This window comes from Sus scrofa, chromosome 1 (genome assembly GCF_054392235.1).
Source record: "Sus scrofa isolate SSC_HxYL_T2T_F1_AM1 chromosome 1, Sscrofa_HxYL_maternal_Yorkshire_Landrace_v2.0, whole genome shotgun sequence".
Taxonomy (NCBI): domain Eukaryota; kingdom Metazoa; phylum Chordata; class Mammalia; order Artiodactyla; family Suidae; genus Sus; species Sus scrofa.
Genome location: NC_139383.1, coordinates 253,528,175 through 253,543,565, shown reverse-complemented (window position 1 = coordinate 253,543,565; position 15,391 = coordinate 253,528,175). Strand labels below are relative to the sequence as shown.

At 42.4% G+C, this 15,391-nt stretch overlaps 2 protein-coding genes across 8 annotated transcripts in view; both read right to left on the bottom strand.

Moving 5' to 3' along the window:
* The window catches only part of PLPPR1 (phospholipid phosphatase related 1), a 337,564-nt gene extending 333,871 nt beyond the window's left edge, over window positions 1-3,693 (bottom strand). For all 6 annotated transcript variants that reach the window (XM_084991232.1, XM_084991261.1, XM_084991265.1 and 3 more), the window contains exon 1: window positions 3,332-3,693. The gene's annotated coding sequence lies outside the window, so the exon portion shown is untranslated. The remainder of the gene's footprint in view (window positions 1-3,331) is intronic.
* Window positions 1-15,391, bottom strand: part of LOC106509220 (uncharacterized) — a 424,782-nt gene that overhangs the window by 89,789 nt on the left and 319,602 nt on the right. The window contains exon 6 of one of the 2 annotated variants that reach the window (XR_014824849.1): window positions 5,377-5,622. The exons of the other annotated variant lie outside the window; for it this stretch is intronic. The gene's annotated coding sequence lies outside the window, so the exon portion shown is untranslated. Of the gene's footprint in view, window positions 1-5,376; window positions 5,623-15,391 lie in introns of those variants that run through there. 2 annotated transcript variants of the gene reach the window in all.

Genomic DNA, 15,391 nt, shown 5'->3' with positions numbered 1-15,391 from the left:
CGATGGTCTGCTACTCCACAGAACTGAGAACCCACACACCTCCCTGCAGCCACACAGAATAACTTCCACTTCTCATATAATTATTTGTTTTGTTTTGTTTTGTCTTTTTAGGACTGTACCCATGACATATGGAAGTTCCCAGGCTGGGGATCAAATCAAAGATACAGCTGCCAGCCTACACCACAGCTACAGCAAGGCCAGATACAAGCTTCATCTGCAACCTTCACCACAGCTTGCAGCAACACTGGATACTTAACTCACTGAGGATGGCCAGGGATCGAACCTGTGTCCTCATGGATACAAGTTGGACTTATTACCACTGAGCCACGACAGGAACTCCTACAGTTTTTTCCTATCTGGAAAGCCACTCTCTTTGTATGTTGAAGACTTAACTCACCTCAACCACCCTAAGAAACCTTCCTGATCTTCTTACTTTCCTTTAGGTGGATGCCCTCCCTTTGTGCTTCCAGAGCATCCTGGGCATACTCCTGCCCAAACACTTGTTCCATGGCATTAGCTGTTCAATAGTGTCACCTAGCTGCTGTTCAGCTCTGTATCCACACTCCAGCACACTGTGCTCTAGCCACAAGGGATGGCTCGTAGTTACCCCAACTCATCTGGCATGCTCACACATTTCCTCTGCCTAGAATGCCCTTTCTATCCTTTCCTACCTGGTAAAAGATGATTAATTTTTAAAAAAATATCTCAAAGACGCTCTAGTCAAATCCCTCAGGAGAAGGAAAAAAAAAATCACTTCCATGTCCCTACTATTGGCACTTGATCTACACTACAATTATAACCGTTAATCAGATTGCATCATAGTTAACTAAATACCTGTTTTCCCAGCCATGAAAGCTAAAACTATTTTTCACTTCCTTTATTTTTCTACAGCCTCCCGCACATAATAAGTGCTGATTTGTGTTTTCTGCATGTTGAGAAATGCCAGGAAGGGGGGTGGAGTACACAGCATGCATGTAAAGAGCTCACAGGACAGTACAAACCTATCTTACTCTGATTATTTCATGTGTGTTAATCTTGTATTGACAGCTGGATTATAAGCCCTCTGAGGACCAAAACAATGTTATACATTTTTATATGACCTCCAATGCCAAATATGGGACAGGTGATCAATAAGTCCTTGAAAAGAGAATCTGAATATAACCAAGATGAATTGAACTTGCAGATGTAGGAAGAAGAAATAGATGATAAAGAGAGAAAAGAGAGCTCCAGTAAAAGTCAAAAAATAATCTTAATATTTTCTTGCCAAGTTTTGCAACAAAAATGATGTGAATATTCACCATAAAATAAAAAGGGGCATGTGCTGCCAATTATATCTAAACCCCCACTATGCCGATTTTAACAACATTTCTGGAAAGGTCTTTACTTCAATAGTTGTTTGAAAAAAGTAAAGAAGAAAAAACTTTCAGACTTCTATCTTACTAAATGCTTTTTTAAAATCATAAAAGTAAAGCTGTTTTAGTAATATGCAGCCTTTTCCAAATCCCCTTGGTTTTTGGGTGTTTTTTTTTTTTCCTTTCTCAAAAATTTCTTCACCTTTGGCAATGCTGCCTTTTGAGTCAAGGTTTCATAAGTGAACTTTCTTAACTAACATCCTATATATCATGCTCTCTCCCACTTAAAAGAAGTTACAAAATGTTTAAAATTTAAATTTAAAAAGGTCCCAGAGCAGTAGAGATGGCCTTTGCAAGTCATCTTAAAGAAAAGGGAATACCCATAGTCCATAGTCACAAGTACTGGATCTGAGCTTCTAGTGTTTTCTCTTCTCAGCATCAGCTTGGCTGCCAGGCTCCCAACATAACTCTCTTACAAATTCAAAGCTCCTGAGGAAGAGAACCCCCCACCCCCACCAATATACCTGTCTGCCCACTTGCACCTTCCAGGTATGAACAAACTGCCAAGACAGAGAAACTTTCACACATGGCATTTTCTAGACTTACAGAACTAATTTGCGATTGTGTTAAAGGTTAGTTCAGGAATAGCCAAGTCTTTTATGCTCCAGATGTGACAGTCCAGAAATCTCCAAATTAGAATTCCACCAGATAAATAAAGCCACCAACCACAGAAGAAGTAGAAAGGGTATAGGAATTGCTCGAAGGATGCAAGGGTACCTGGCTTCCCAGCCAACCCCTTCTGGCTTCAACTGGCCTCTAGTCACTCCTCTCCTAAATGGCCATCATCTATCCTTCTTCCAGTCCCCTTTGTCCCAGTCCTGGACTCCACATGCTGACCCAATCTCTGCTGTTTCAAAGGACCATTAGATTGAGGCTATTCCCAGGGGCCTGCAGGCGCTGTGTACTCCCAGACCCCGCCCCAAAGGAACTGGCCTTTTGGGGAATCCTTTTCTCAGGACCTCTTCCCTGGGACCAAAGAGATATTCAGAAAGGTGCCTATCCTCCAGCTAGATATCAGGCTACAGAATCTCTCCCTTGAAAGAGGTTAAAAGGAAAAATGGTATCCCTACAAAGAAAAATAACCCAGAATCCTCCACATATTCCACATGTGTGTGTCATAAAACCCCAGGGCAAAAATTAAAGCCCCAGCTTCTCTGGCTGCAGCCGCAGCCACAGCAGCCCAGCCTAGCTCCCAGCGCTGCCGCCCCAGTGTGCGTGAAGACGGCGCCTTCCCAAGGGAAGAGACATCCCTGCGCCCAGCGTTTCTAGGAGGTGATTATGGCAAGCCTTTTAGTAACTAATCATTCATCCCCGCACTGACCTAAGCCTCACCCCGGCGCCTGTGGCACTGGCGCTGAATGAGAAATCCAAAGGCTGCCCCTCCAATTCTCCAGGTGACACCCCCCCCCCAACTATGATGAGCCTAGAGTGCAGGGTGGAGGAGGAGGAGGAAAGGATGACAGGTGCCCACGCCTGAGGGAAAATCAAAGGCAACTGCTTACAGCTAGGGGTGAGAAATCCCAACCCTCGCCCGGGCGGAAAGACTTGGCACCATCTACCTGCAGGGCGCCCACCCCGACCCGCCCCCCGCGGCCCCCGCACGCGGGCTCGGGTCGCAGCCCAGAATGCAGCCTGGAGGGTGGAACGGGACGGAGGAGCCTCCACGCCCCCTTTGTCTCCACGTTGCCCAAATGACAGGGGAGGAAAGTTTACGAGCAGGCAGGATGTAGCTTTCCGCTGGGTCAATCTGACACCTCTCAGGCAGCGACCCTTTCTGGGATCGGCTCTCCCGCTGCACCGCCCCGGCACCGCCTTCATCTGCACCTGGATGCCCGAAAGCCGGGTTGAGCCACCTGCGCCGCCGCGTCCGGCCGCCCGGACGTCCCGGAGGGGCCAGCGGCTGCGGACTACCCACTCACCGCTCTAGGTGAAGCGTCCTCCCTTGCGCCCTACTGGGCCGTCCGGTTCCCGGGAGCAAGGTGCATTCAGGCAGCTGCTGGAGACACGCTCCCCGGGTTCTGCTGCATTCCGCCTGCGTGGGAGATGGAGCCGGCGAGCGCGCGGCGCGGGCGTGTACGAGTGTGTGTTTGTGCGAGTGAGTGTGCGTGTATGTGTGAGAGTGTGTGCGCGCGCGCATGGGGCGGGGGTACACGGGATCACCGATCTCCCTCGGCGCCCATCCCGGCTCTGCCTCCTCCTCCGCCTCTTCCTAGCGCTGCGGCTTGCACAGGGTCCAGGTTTCAGGATCTCCTGTTTGTTTAATGAAAGGAAGGAGCAAAAGGCTGGCGGAGGAGGGGGCGGAGGTGAGGAGGCGGGAGAGGCGGGGGAGGGCGTCGGGTTGCGCATGCTCAGAGGGGGATCCTGAGCGCTCACTCCCCAGCGCAGGCAGAGCATGGAGAGCGAGCTCGGGGTGGAGGGGAGCTAGACTGCACTTCCCGCCCCTTCTCCCCACCCCCAGCTGCAGGGGGCTAGGCGGGATTTCCCGGAAGGCAGCTGGGAAACCCAAACGCAAAGGTGCGCCTTGCATGGGGACTCCCTCGCTCCCGCGATTCCCAAAGCCGGTGGCGGGATCCCGACCCATCCTAGGAGACAGCTTCAGCTCGGAGTCCTCGCAACGCCTGGTTCTCTCCGTGTGTTTTAGTGCTTGCGCCGGGGTACCGGCGGACCACTCTGTGGCCTCTGCGCTACGGGGGATCCGCGTGCATGTCTCCGGTGGTACAGGAGGAACTACGGGCAGCAGGTCGAATCTGAACTAAAACGAGTTTCCTGGTCTGTGCTGCTTTCTTCCTCCTCCCAACTTGCACTCTGTGAAGAGCACAAAAACGCAGCTGTCCACTCGGGTCCCAAAACAGGTTTGCTGGGGTAAGGATGGGGAGAGGCACACAAAAACCGTCTTCCAAGAACAAAGTGGAAGTGGAGGGAAGGTGAGCCTTGGAGTGCTCCAAACTCAGCCGCCTTTGGTGAAGGGGTTAGATGGAGGAGACATTTGCCCTATTCAGGAAGGCCAGAAGAACAATAGAGCCATTGTCCCCCTTGCCTTGAATGCCAAAGCAATTCTTTATAAGTGGGGATTCTGGCTACTTGGTAAAGTGTAAGAACTGCCAATGCAAAGAAAGTCCAGTAAGAGAACCTGAGCCTGCAAGGGCGGTGGCACAGTAACCTGAGGCCAGGGGAGTCACTGGCTGAGAGGCTTTGCTAGGTGAGTGGTTTCGCCTATGGAGTGGAAACTTTTTTTTTTTTTCTTTGGTGAGATTGTTCTATGAGCAAAACTAGCTGGTGGTTAGGACCCATTGAAGAGCTTCTGTTTTCAACCTTCTCCATATTTGATCACCATCTTTCCCTCCCATTTTCTCTGCTACAGAAGAAAAGCCATCCCAAGCAGGGAACTCCTTGTAAAGATATTATGACCTCCTGTTTGTTCATTTTTGGTCCCTCTAGAAAAGATATCATGACCTCCTGTTTGTTCATTTTTGGTTCCTCTACTTTTTGGTCACCCCAGCATTAGAGGGATAGAAGACAGCCTATTCTGTACAAATCTCTTCCAAGCTTTCATTACAGATCACCTCTGAGCACTTCTACTATGCAGTGCAGGCAGCAGATGTCTTCCTGCTGAACTCTGACCCCTGTCCCATTCATCTTCCCAATAATAATGCCAAGTGACACCAGAACAGCAGGACAATTAGATCAAACCCTAAAGCACACTTGGAGGAGAGAAAACAGCATGTCAAAATACCACCCACAAAAGCAAAGTTTAGGAGAAAAGACATGGGGGGGGGGTTAAAAAGCAAAAGTGCCCTGGGTGTTAGTGGCCTGTTCCTTCACTCAGCAGTTCCTCAAAAAGAGCAGAACTGCAGCATCTCTTTGTTTACAGGACAATGGGTCTGAGTCTGCCCACCAGGTAGAAGAGATCAGGTCCTTCTGAAAAGCAGCAAGGTCCCTAGAGTGAACAGCTCACCCCACTCACCATATTTGGGGCTCCTACTTCCATGCTGTTTTTTTCTCAAGCCTTCCCCTTGGCACCAGGCTTCTTGGAAGGCATCCAAGACAGATCTGCTTGCATCACTTTCCCTTCATAACAATGACTAGTGTTCACCAGAATCTCAGGGTGTTGGCATTGGTAGGGCCTTGAGGCATGAAAGCCATTCTCCCCTACCTGGCACTGTGTAAGCCCAAGGTGAGTATGGGCTCTGAATCCAAGTAGTAGATGGACCTGGGACAGAGAAAGGGGGTGGGGGTGAGTGCAGGTCTCAACTTTGCAGACCCCTCAGTCAGTTGTAGGGTACTGAGGCCCTTCCTCCAACGCTGCCTGGACAGGCTGCACTATCAGTGTTGTCTGTACCTGCCCCTGGGTGAGGAGGAAAGGCATGCCCCTCCCCTGATGCCCACGTTGTCAAAGCTCTAATAAGGTCAAGGAGACTTGATACATTTGGAATTGCAAATTAGGTGGGATCCCTTTATGGTGCTGCTATTAAGAGGGTGTACAGCAGTTCTGGAAGAGATTTTTACTGCTTGTGGAGAGTGGGGCAAGTACCAGTGACACTCAATGAGATAATGTACATAAAACACAGCACACAGTGCCTATTACACAGCAAGCTCTCTGCAACTTTTATTAATTTGGTTGTTAACATTTTCATTATTATGATGTTTTTTAAAGGCTGGCTGTTGTTGCTACTCCCCCCCCTCCCCCGCCACATGCTTAAACAAATAAAACAGATGAAAACCAACTGCCTTCCAATTTTCCTTTTGTTCCTCCATCACCCCCTCACAATCACCCTGATCACTGAGGTATTCAAATCCACGAAGTGAAAAGCTTGCTCTAAAGCTGTGTGGCAGTGTGAATGGCGAATAACCCCAACCCTCACCCTTTCATACTTAGGTCCAGACTCAAGTGGGAGGTAGCATAGGTTTTCAGTAACACATGCCCAAGGCACTTTTTACCACTCACACCTCACAGGGATTAAGGACCCCTCCTGTTTGGCAGTCAGAGTCTCCTGCTGTAATGCTCTACAGACATTGGCTAACCAGGCTTTGTATTTTCACTTTTTTTTTGCCTTCCTTCTAATTTTAGCTATCTAATGTGTTACTCCTCCTAGGTAACAGAATGCCCGAAGCCAATTAATATGCACAAATCTGCAGATGGTTTTGAGAGAAATTGATGGTAAGAATCTCAGAGGCTGCAGATATTTTTCAACACTCCTTAAATTCAGATTTCAGCCTTAGCAGTCATCCCCCTACCCAGTGAACAATTCCTAAAGTTTGCACCTCTCTCCACCAACAAACAACCACATCCTATATCAGCAAAATAACTGAGTATTGTTGCCTGGCTATGTATGAATTTTGCGGGAGAGAAGTAGCTATTAAATATTTTAAAGAACTAGCTGTTCGAATATAGTATCAATATAAAAAATACAAAATTAATAAAAACCAGTAATAGATACAATGTTTAAACATAAAACTTTCCAAAACTCTAGATGCCACAGTGATATCTTGGATCCTAGAAAATCATATGAAAGTAATTCCATTAGGTTATATATTGCTGAGATAATAGAACAAGTCTATGGTGATGCAGTATGTGTTTAAGCTGTGCTCTGAATATTGTCTAATAATTATGAGACACATTTAGCATTTGTATTTGAACTGTGTTCTAACTATAATTTTGGTTATTTTCAAATACCACCCTAATGAGACAAATAGATTTATAATTTTTTCTTCTTGTAGAAATTCCAAGTATATAGCAATCTTTTTTGCTTCAGTAAAAATGCTAAGCCATGACTATAAGGGCTAGACTAGTGATTATTATAATAATCAAAATGTTTCTGTGAATATCAAAAACTTCTATAAAACTATCCCCATAACCCTTTCCAAGCACTCTTATTGCCATTCTCAGCACATCACGTTCTTTTTTTATGTCTGACTTGCCCCCAACCTAGGTTGGTTTGAGCCTTTCAAAGGCAGAGATTTATTTTTTCTATGCCCTTGATGCCGCATGAAAGTAAGCAAGTGGTATATATTCAGTAAATGTTTAAAGAGTGAATGAATAAATACACAGCCAAAAATAAATTTCTGTGGTTAAAATGTGGACTTTGGAAAATGACTCCCAAGTACCATGACACTTGGTACTCATAGATGAGGAAGTCAAAAGACACAATGTTTTAAGGTTTTGTGTATGTGATTATCTAAAAATGGAAGTTGGATGCAAAAGGTAAAACGGTTTTCTGGAGATAGTTTTTATCCCCTTGGAAACATATAAATCAAGTCCATTCTAATTTTTCTGGTTCAGAAAGAGAATGCATTTTTGGCTCAAACTGCATTATTATTCAAAGGATAGCTTCATGCTGGCCAACCTAATCCAGCCAGAATAGTGTCCAAATTTATTTAACTTTCCCCCAAAGCAGGATCAAATAGTTGAGGCAATAGTGCTTAGAACACTTTTTCTCTTCAAAAGAAATCATCTTAAAGGACCATCCCCAGGATCTCACCCCCAGCACTTCTATCATTACTGTCTTGAGTGAAAAGGGCTAAGAGGAAGTTGGTTTTATTTTCACGGATGGGAATCTGGGGATGGGGAGTGGGTGGGGAGGGGGAGACTAGACTATAAAAGATCTCATCTCTGACTACAACTCCTCTGAGCCAAGGGTAGGAAAATGGGAGGACTGGGAGATTAGTGATCATTTCTCCTGAATTCATGCACCCTGTATGAGTTTCTTGAGAATGGTCTCAGGGAGAAAGAAAGATCCCAAGACAGAAGCAGTTCTTTATAACCTAGTCTCCAAGGTAACAAACCATCACTTCTGCCATATTCTGTCCATCACACAGACGAGCCCTAGTACTCTTCTCACGTTATCTTCACTTGAAGGCACCCTATGTTTCTCACTGGCACCCTGAGTGATACAGATTTCAAGAATTTTTTTCTTATTTATGTACTCATTTCACCCGCACTGAACCTCATGCTTGTAGCTATTTCACCAGCTCTAATTTCTGGATTCCCCCATGTACCAGGATTTGTATTCTGAGTTACTACCTTATATGCTCCAGCCCCCAGGGTCCATGCACCTTTGTTGCTGGAAATTCTACCTAGTTCTCCATGTCCTCACATGGGGGACCCAGGTACCTAGCACTGATTCCTCTACTCTGGTTCAATGCCCAGTGCCATCCCTGTGAGCTCCTCCACATCAGAAACTTTTAGAATCATGACTCTGCCTCCCTTGTACATTGAACATTGTAGACATTACACCACTAGCAATTCCTATCTGCTAGCCCTGCCCTAGTCCAGGAGAGGCTTGTTGGCCAGAGCCCATCAATTTCTCTTCTTCAGTCTGTCCTAAGTGTCCAACATGGAACCCTTCACTACCAATAACTTTAGCATCTCCATTTTTCTCATTTTTATGAGAGGTCTGAATAAATTATCCATTATCACATACTCAACTCAGGCGTCAACAAACCTATTCTGTAAAGAACCAGGCAGTATGTATTTTAGGCTTTGCAGACCATGTGATCTCTGTTACAGCTACTCAACTCTGCAGCCGCAGACACTGCACAAAAGAATGAGAATGGCTGTGTTCCAATTTTTTCCTTTTCTTTATGAAACAGGTGGTGTGCTGGATTTGGCCCACAAACTATAGTTTGCCAACCTTGAGTCTAATTCTTCATTTTCCGCCCTTCACCTCTCTTATAAGCAATGTGTTGGGTAGAAGGAATCTGAGGAATCCTGCTTTCTGTCCAACTGGTAGAAAACTATTAAAAGCCATGAAATTGGTGGAGGAAATCTTAGTCCACTGGCAGTTAAGGGGCTCCTTGTCAGCATGGCTTTCACACTATCTTAAGAATACACTCAGAAAATTATTTTTTTTTTCCTTTTCTGTAAAGCACTTCACTATGTTTTCCACATGGAACAGTGGCAGCAACAGCAACGATACTATTTTTAGCCTAAAACTGACTTGTGCAGGCCTAGAAACTTAATAAAAGGAATATTTTAAAGGAAAATGGATAGAGTTCCCATCGTGGCTCAGTGGAAATGAGTCCAACTAGGAACCATGAGGTTGCAATTCAATCCCTAGCCTTGTTCAGTGGGTTAAGGATCCGGCGTTGCTGTGAGCTGTGGTGTAGGTCGCAAGTGTGGCTCAGATCCCATGTTGCTGTGGCTGTGGTGTAGGCCAGCAGCTGTGGTATAGTTCCGATTGGACCCCTAGCCTGGGAACCTCCATATTCCTAAGGTATGGCCCTAAAAAGCAAAACAAACAAAAACAAAAAAAAGAAAAGAAAATGGAAAAAAATAATAATATGAGTGCAATATTCCAGCCTGTGAAAATACGACAGGTAAGTGTATTCTAATTATGAAAAGCAATAGACCTGTCACTAGAAATGAAATAGAATATATAATAAAAATACTCCCTACAAACAAAAGTCCAGGACCAGACGGCTTCACAGGCAAATTCTACCAAACATACAAAGAGGAACCTATATCAATCCTTCTTAAAATTTTTCAAAAGTTGAAGAAGAAGGAACACCCCCCAAGAAATTCTATGAAGCCACCATCACCCTAATACCAAAGCCAGACAAAGATACTACCAAAGAAGAAAATTGTAGGTCAATATCCTTGAGAAATATAGACAAATTCTCAACAAAATTTTAGCCAACCAAATCTAACAACATATAAAAAAGATCATACGCCACGACCAAGTGGGATTCATCCCAAGTTCATAAGGATGGCTCAACATAAAACTCAAATCAATCAACATCATACACCACATTAACAAAAGAAAAGTCAAAAGCCAAATGATCATCTCAATAAATGCAGAGAAAGCATCTGACAAAGTCCAACATCCATTCATGATTTAAAAACAAACAAACAAACAAACAAACAAAAAACAAAACAAAAACTCTTACCAAAGTGGGTATAGAGAGAAAATACCTTAACATAATAAAGCCATTTATGACAAACCCACAGCAAATATAATACTCAGTGGAGAAAAGCTGAAATCCTTCCTGCTAAAATCTGGAACAAGACAAGGATGCCCACTCTGACCACTTTTATTCAACATAGTATTGGAAGTCCTAGCCACAGCAATCAAACAAAGAAAAGAGATAAAAGGTATCCAAATTGGAAGAGAAGAGGTAAAATTGTCATTGTATGCAGATGACATGATACTGTATATAGAAAACCCCAAGGACTCCACACAAAAACTACTTGAACTGATCAACTCAGCAAAATAACAGAATATAAGATTAACATTCAGAAATCAGTTGCATTTCTGTATCCTAACAATGAAATACTAGAAAAGGAATATAAAAATACAATGCAGGAGTTCCCGTCATGGCGCAGTGATTAACGAATCTGACTAGAAACCATGAGGTTGCGGGTTCGGTCCCTGCCCTTGCTCAGTGGGTTAACGATCCGGCGTTGCCGTGAGCTGTGGTGTAGGTTACAGACGCAGCTCGGATCCTGTGTTGCTGTGGCTCTGGCGTAGGCCAGTGGCTGCAGCTCCGATTCAACCCCTAGCCTGGGAACCTCCATATGCAGCAGGAGCAGCCCAAAGAAATAGCAAAAAGACAAAAAAAAATACAATACATTTTAAAATCACACACCAAATAATTAAACACCTAGGAATAAACCTGAATAAGGAGGTAAAAGACTTATATGCTGAGAACTATAAAACATCAATCAAGGAAATTCAAAGAAATTCAAAGATATTCAAAGAAATAGAAAGATATCCCATGCTCCTGGGTTGGAAAAATTAATATTGTAAAAATGGCCACACTACCCAAAGCAATGTACAGATTCAATGCAATCCCTATCAAATTACCCATGACATTTTTTTCACAGAATTAGAACAAACACTCCAAGAATTTATACGGAACCATAAAAGATCCAAAATTGCCAAAGCAATCCTGAGGAACAAAAACCAAGCAGGAGGCATAACTCTCCCAGACTTCAGGTGATATTATAAAGCTACAATAATCAAGAGAGTGATTACTGGTACCAAAATCGACATATAGACCAATGGAACAGAGTAGAGAACACAGAAATAAACACAGACACCTAACTGTCAATTAATCTTCAACATAGGAGGCAAGAATATAAAATGGGAAAAAGACAGTCTTTTCAGCAATTGGTGCTGGGAAAATAGGACAGCCACATGTAAATCAATGAAACTGGAACACAACCTCATACCATCCACAATAATAAACTCAAAATGGCTTAAAGATTTAAATTCAAGACAGGACATCATGAAACTCACAAAATAGAACATAGGCAAAACATTCTCTGACATTAACCATACAAATGTTTTCTTAGGTCAGTCTCCCAAGGCAACAGAAATAAAAGCAAAAATAAACCAATGGAACCCAATAAAACTGACAAGCTTTTGCACAGCAAAGGAAAAAGAATCTACAGAATGGGAGAAAATAGTTTCAAACAATGCAACTGTCAAGGGCTTAATCTCCAAAATATACAAACAACCTATACAACTCAACAGCAAAAAAACCGATGACCCAATTGAAAAATGGGCAAAAGACCTGAATAGAATTTCTCCAAAGACGATATAAAGATAGCTAATAGGCACATTAAAAAATGTTCAACATCTATTAGAGAAATGCAAATCAAAACTACAATGAGGTACCACCTCACACCAGTCAGAATGGCCATCATTAACAAGTTCAACAAATAACAAATGCTGGAGAGGGTGTAGAGAAAAGGGAATGCTCCTACACTATTGGTGGGAATGTAAATTGGTACAACCACTATAAAAAACAGTATGGAGGTACCTTAGAAAACCATACATAGAACCACCATATGAGCCAGCAATCCCACTCCTGGGCATATATCCAGACAAAACTTTCCTTGAAAAAGACACATGCACCCCTATGTTCATTGTAGCACTATTCACAAAAGCCAAGACATGGAAATAACCTAAATGTCCATTGACAGATGATTGGATTAAGAAGATGCGGTATATATACACAATGGAATACTACTTAGCCATAAAAAGGAACAAAATAATGCCATTTGCAGCAATATGCATCAAACTAGAGACTCTCATACTAAGTGAAGAAAGTCAGAAAGAGAAAGACAAATACCATATGATATCACTTATATCTGGAATCTAATATACAGCACAAATGTGAATATATATATGACTGGGTCACTTTGCTGTACAATAGACATTGACAGAACAATGTAAATCAACTCTAATGGAAAAAATAAAAATCTTATTAAAAAATAATTATGACTAGCACCTTAAGAAAACCACCTCTCCAAAGATAAACTCAACCCCCAAAAAACAGAACACCTTCTCATATCGGTCCCACTATAGGAGCAACACCTTCACTGAGTTGAAGTTCCTCAAATTTGGCTGCCTGCTTAGCATTTTTACATGTTCAACCCAAAGTCATGAAATTCAGCCTACCTAAAATTTTCACTCCCTCAAAGCAGTCTACAGATTCAATGTAATCCACATCTACATATCGCTAGGGCCACAAACCGAGTGGCTTAAACAACAGAAATTTCTTTCCTTATAGTTCTGGAAATGAAAGTGTGGACAGAGTGGGTTTCTTCTGAGGGCTTATCCTTGGCTTGTTGATAACCATCTTCTCTCCTTGGTCTCCACATTGTCTTCCCTCTGTATATGTCCAAATTTCCTCTTCTTAGAAGGACCAATAGTCATACTGGATTAGGGCCCACCCTAATGACCTCACTTTAACTCAATTACTTCTTGAAGCTCCAATCTCCAAACACAGTCACATTCTGAGGCACTGGGGGCTAGGATTTTAAAATGTGAATTTTTAGTTGATATAATACATAACACTATCAAAATTCCAGTGGTATTTTTGTAGAAATAGAAAATTCCATCCTAAAATTCATATGGAATCTCAAGGGACATCAAGAATAAAGTTAGAAGTTCCATACTTACTGATTTAAAAACCTACTACAAAGCTACAATAATCAAAATAGTGTAATACTGGCCTAAGGATAGACATACAGCCAATGGAATAGAATAGTGAGCCCAGAAATATTCACATATATGGTCAAATGATTTTCAACAGGATACCAAGACTCAAGGGGCAAGGGCAATCTTTTCAACAAATGGTGTTGGGAAAACTAAATAAACATGTGCAAAATTTGGACCCTTACCTTATACCATATATAAAATAAACTCGAAATGAATCAAAGATCTAAAACTATAAAAACTATAAAACTCCCAGAAGAAAGCAAAGAGGGAAAGTTTAGAACATTGGATTTAGCAATGATTTCTTAGCTATGACACCAAAAACACTAGAAATGAAAGAAAAATAGGTGAACTGTACTACAGCAAAATTAAAATATTCCCATACATCAAAAGACATTATCAACATAATAAAAGAGCAATCCACAGAATGGGAGAAAAATTACAAATCATGTATCTGATAAGAGGTTAATATTCAAGACATATAAAGAACTTACAACCCAACAGCAGCAACAAAACAACCCAATTCAAAAATGGGCAAAGGACTTGGATAGACATTTCTTCAAGGAAGATATACAATATCCCATGTGCCAATATTTCATATGGCAACATACATATGAAAAGATGCTCAAAATTTCTAGTCATTAGGGCAATGTTAATCAAAACCACAATGATAAAGATAATGCTCATAATAAGTAATAGATAAAAAGTGTGATTTTCATGGAAAAGAAAAAAATACACTGACACCATGTCATACCCATTGAGATGGCTATCACCAAAAAGAAAAAAATTAGAAAATTACTGTTGGTAAGGATGTGGAGAAATTGGAACCCTTATGTGCTATTAGTTGGAATGTAAAATGGTACAGCCGCTCTGAAAATAGCATGGCAGTTCCTCAAAAAAATTAAAAATATCAATTATCATGTGATCCAGCAATTCCACTTATGGGTATATACTTGGGTAAGATACCAGTAAGATAGTCATTCTTTCACTCTTACTTTTATTTAACCAACATGTATTATATGCTTGGTGCCCATATAATCAGAGAATTTTAGGTGGAGAATTTCAGATAGTACTCTGAGGAAAGTAGGCCTAATATTCTGACTGTGCAGTAATGTTACTTTTAAATTACAAATGTATTTGTTAAATAACAATTCCATGAAAGATATAAAGGAAATGCCTTAAGGACTTAGCAAAAACAATCATAAGGTTTTACTGGACTGGTACAGTACAATTATATAGGAAAGTTTATTTTAACCGTCTAAGTTTGATGTAGACATGAGTTATGACACAGTCATTTAACGAAACTTTTCAAGACTATGTCTCCTAGCCCTTGGGTACTCCCACAGCCCCAGTAACTGGTAAGTGATAAATTCACCCAGCAAGGGCTAAACTGCTCTTCAGACCAGAAAAACTAGGAAGATTACTGGACTATATAACAAGCTATGTAAGTCTCTCCACAAAATGCAATGATGATTAACATCTCCATTGATATCAGCAGATAATCTTCATCAGAATCACCTTTCTTTTTAGGTTTTTGTTTGTTTGTTTGTTTTGCTTTTCAGGGCCTCACCCACTGCATATGGAAGTTCCCAGGCTAGGGGTCAAATCAGAACCTACAGGTGCCAGCCACAAACACAGCCTCAGCCACAGCAAAGCGGATCCGAGCTGTGTCTTTGACCTACACCACAGCTCATGGCAACACCAGAGCCCTGACCCACTGAGCAAGGCCAGGGATTGAACCTGCGTCCTCATGGATATTAGTCAGGTTCGTTTCCACTACATCACAACGAGAACTCCAGGAATTAATCATCTTTATTCTACACCGTTTGGTAAGCCAAAGCTTCAGTGAGGTTGGCTATCTGTTATTTTGGTTTGAAAATGTTCTCCCTTGACCACTAATGGTATCCATATTTCCTCCAATAAACCACCATTCTTCAAGTACTAATCCATGTGGTTTGGGGTGAAAAACCTCTCCCACTTCCAAGCATGGACAAGGAACCAAGACCTAGTTAATCAGAATCTGCCATGGCCCTC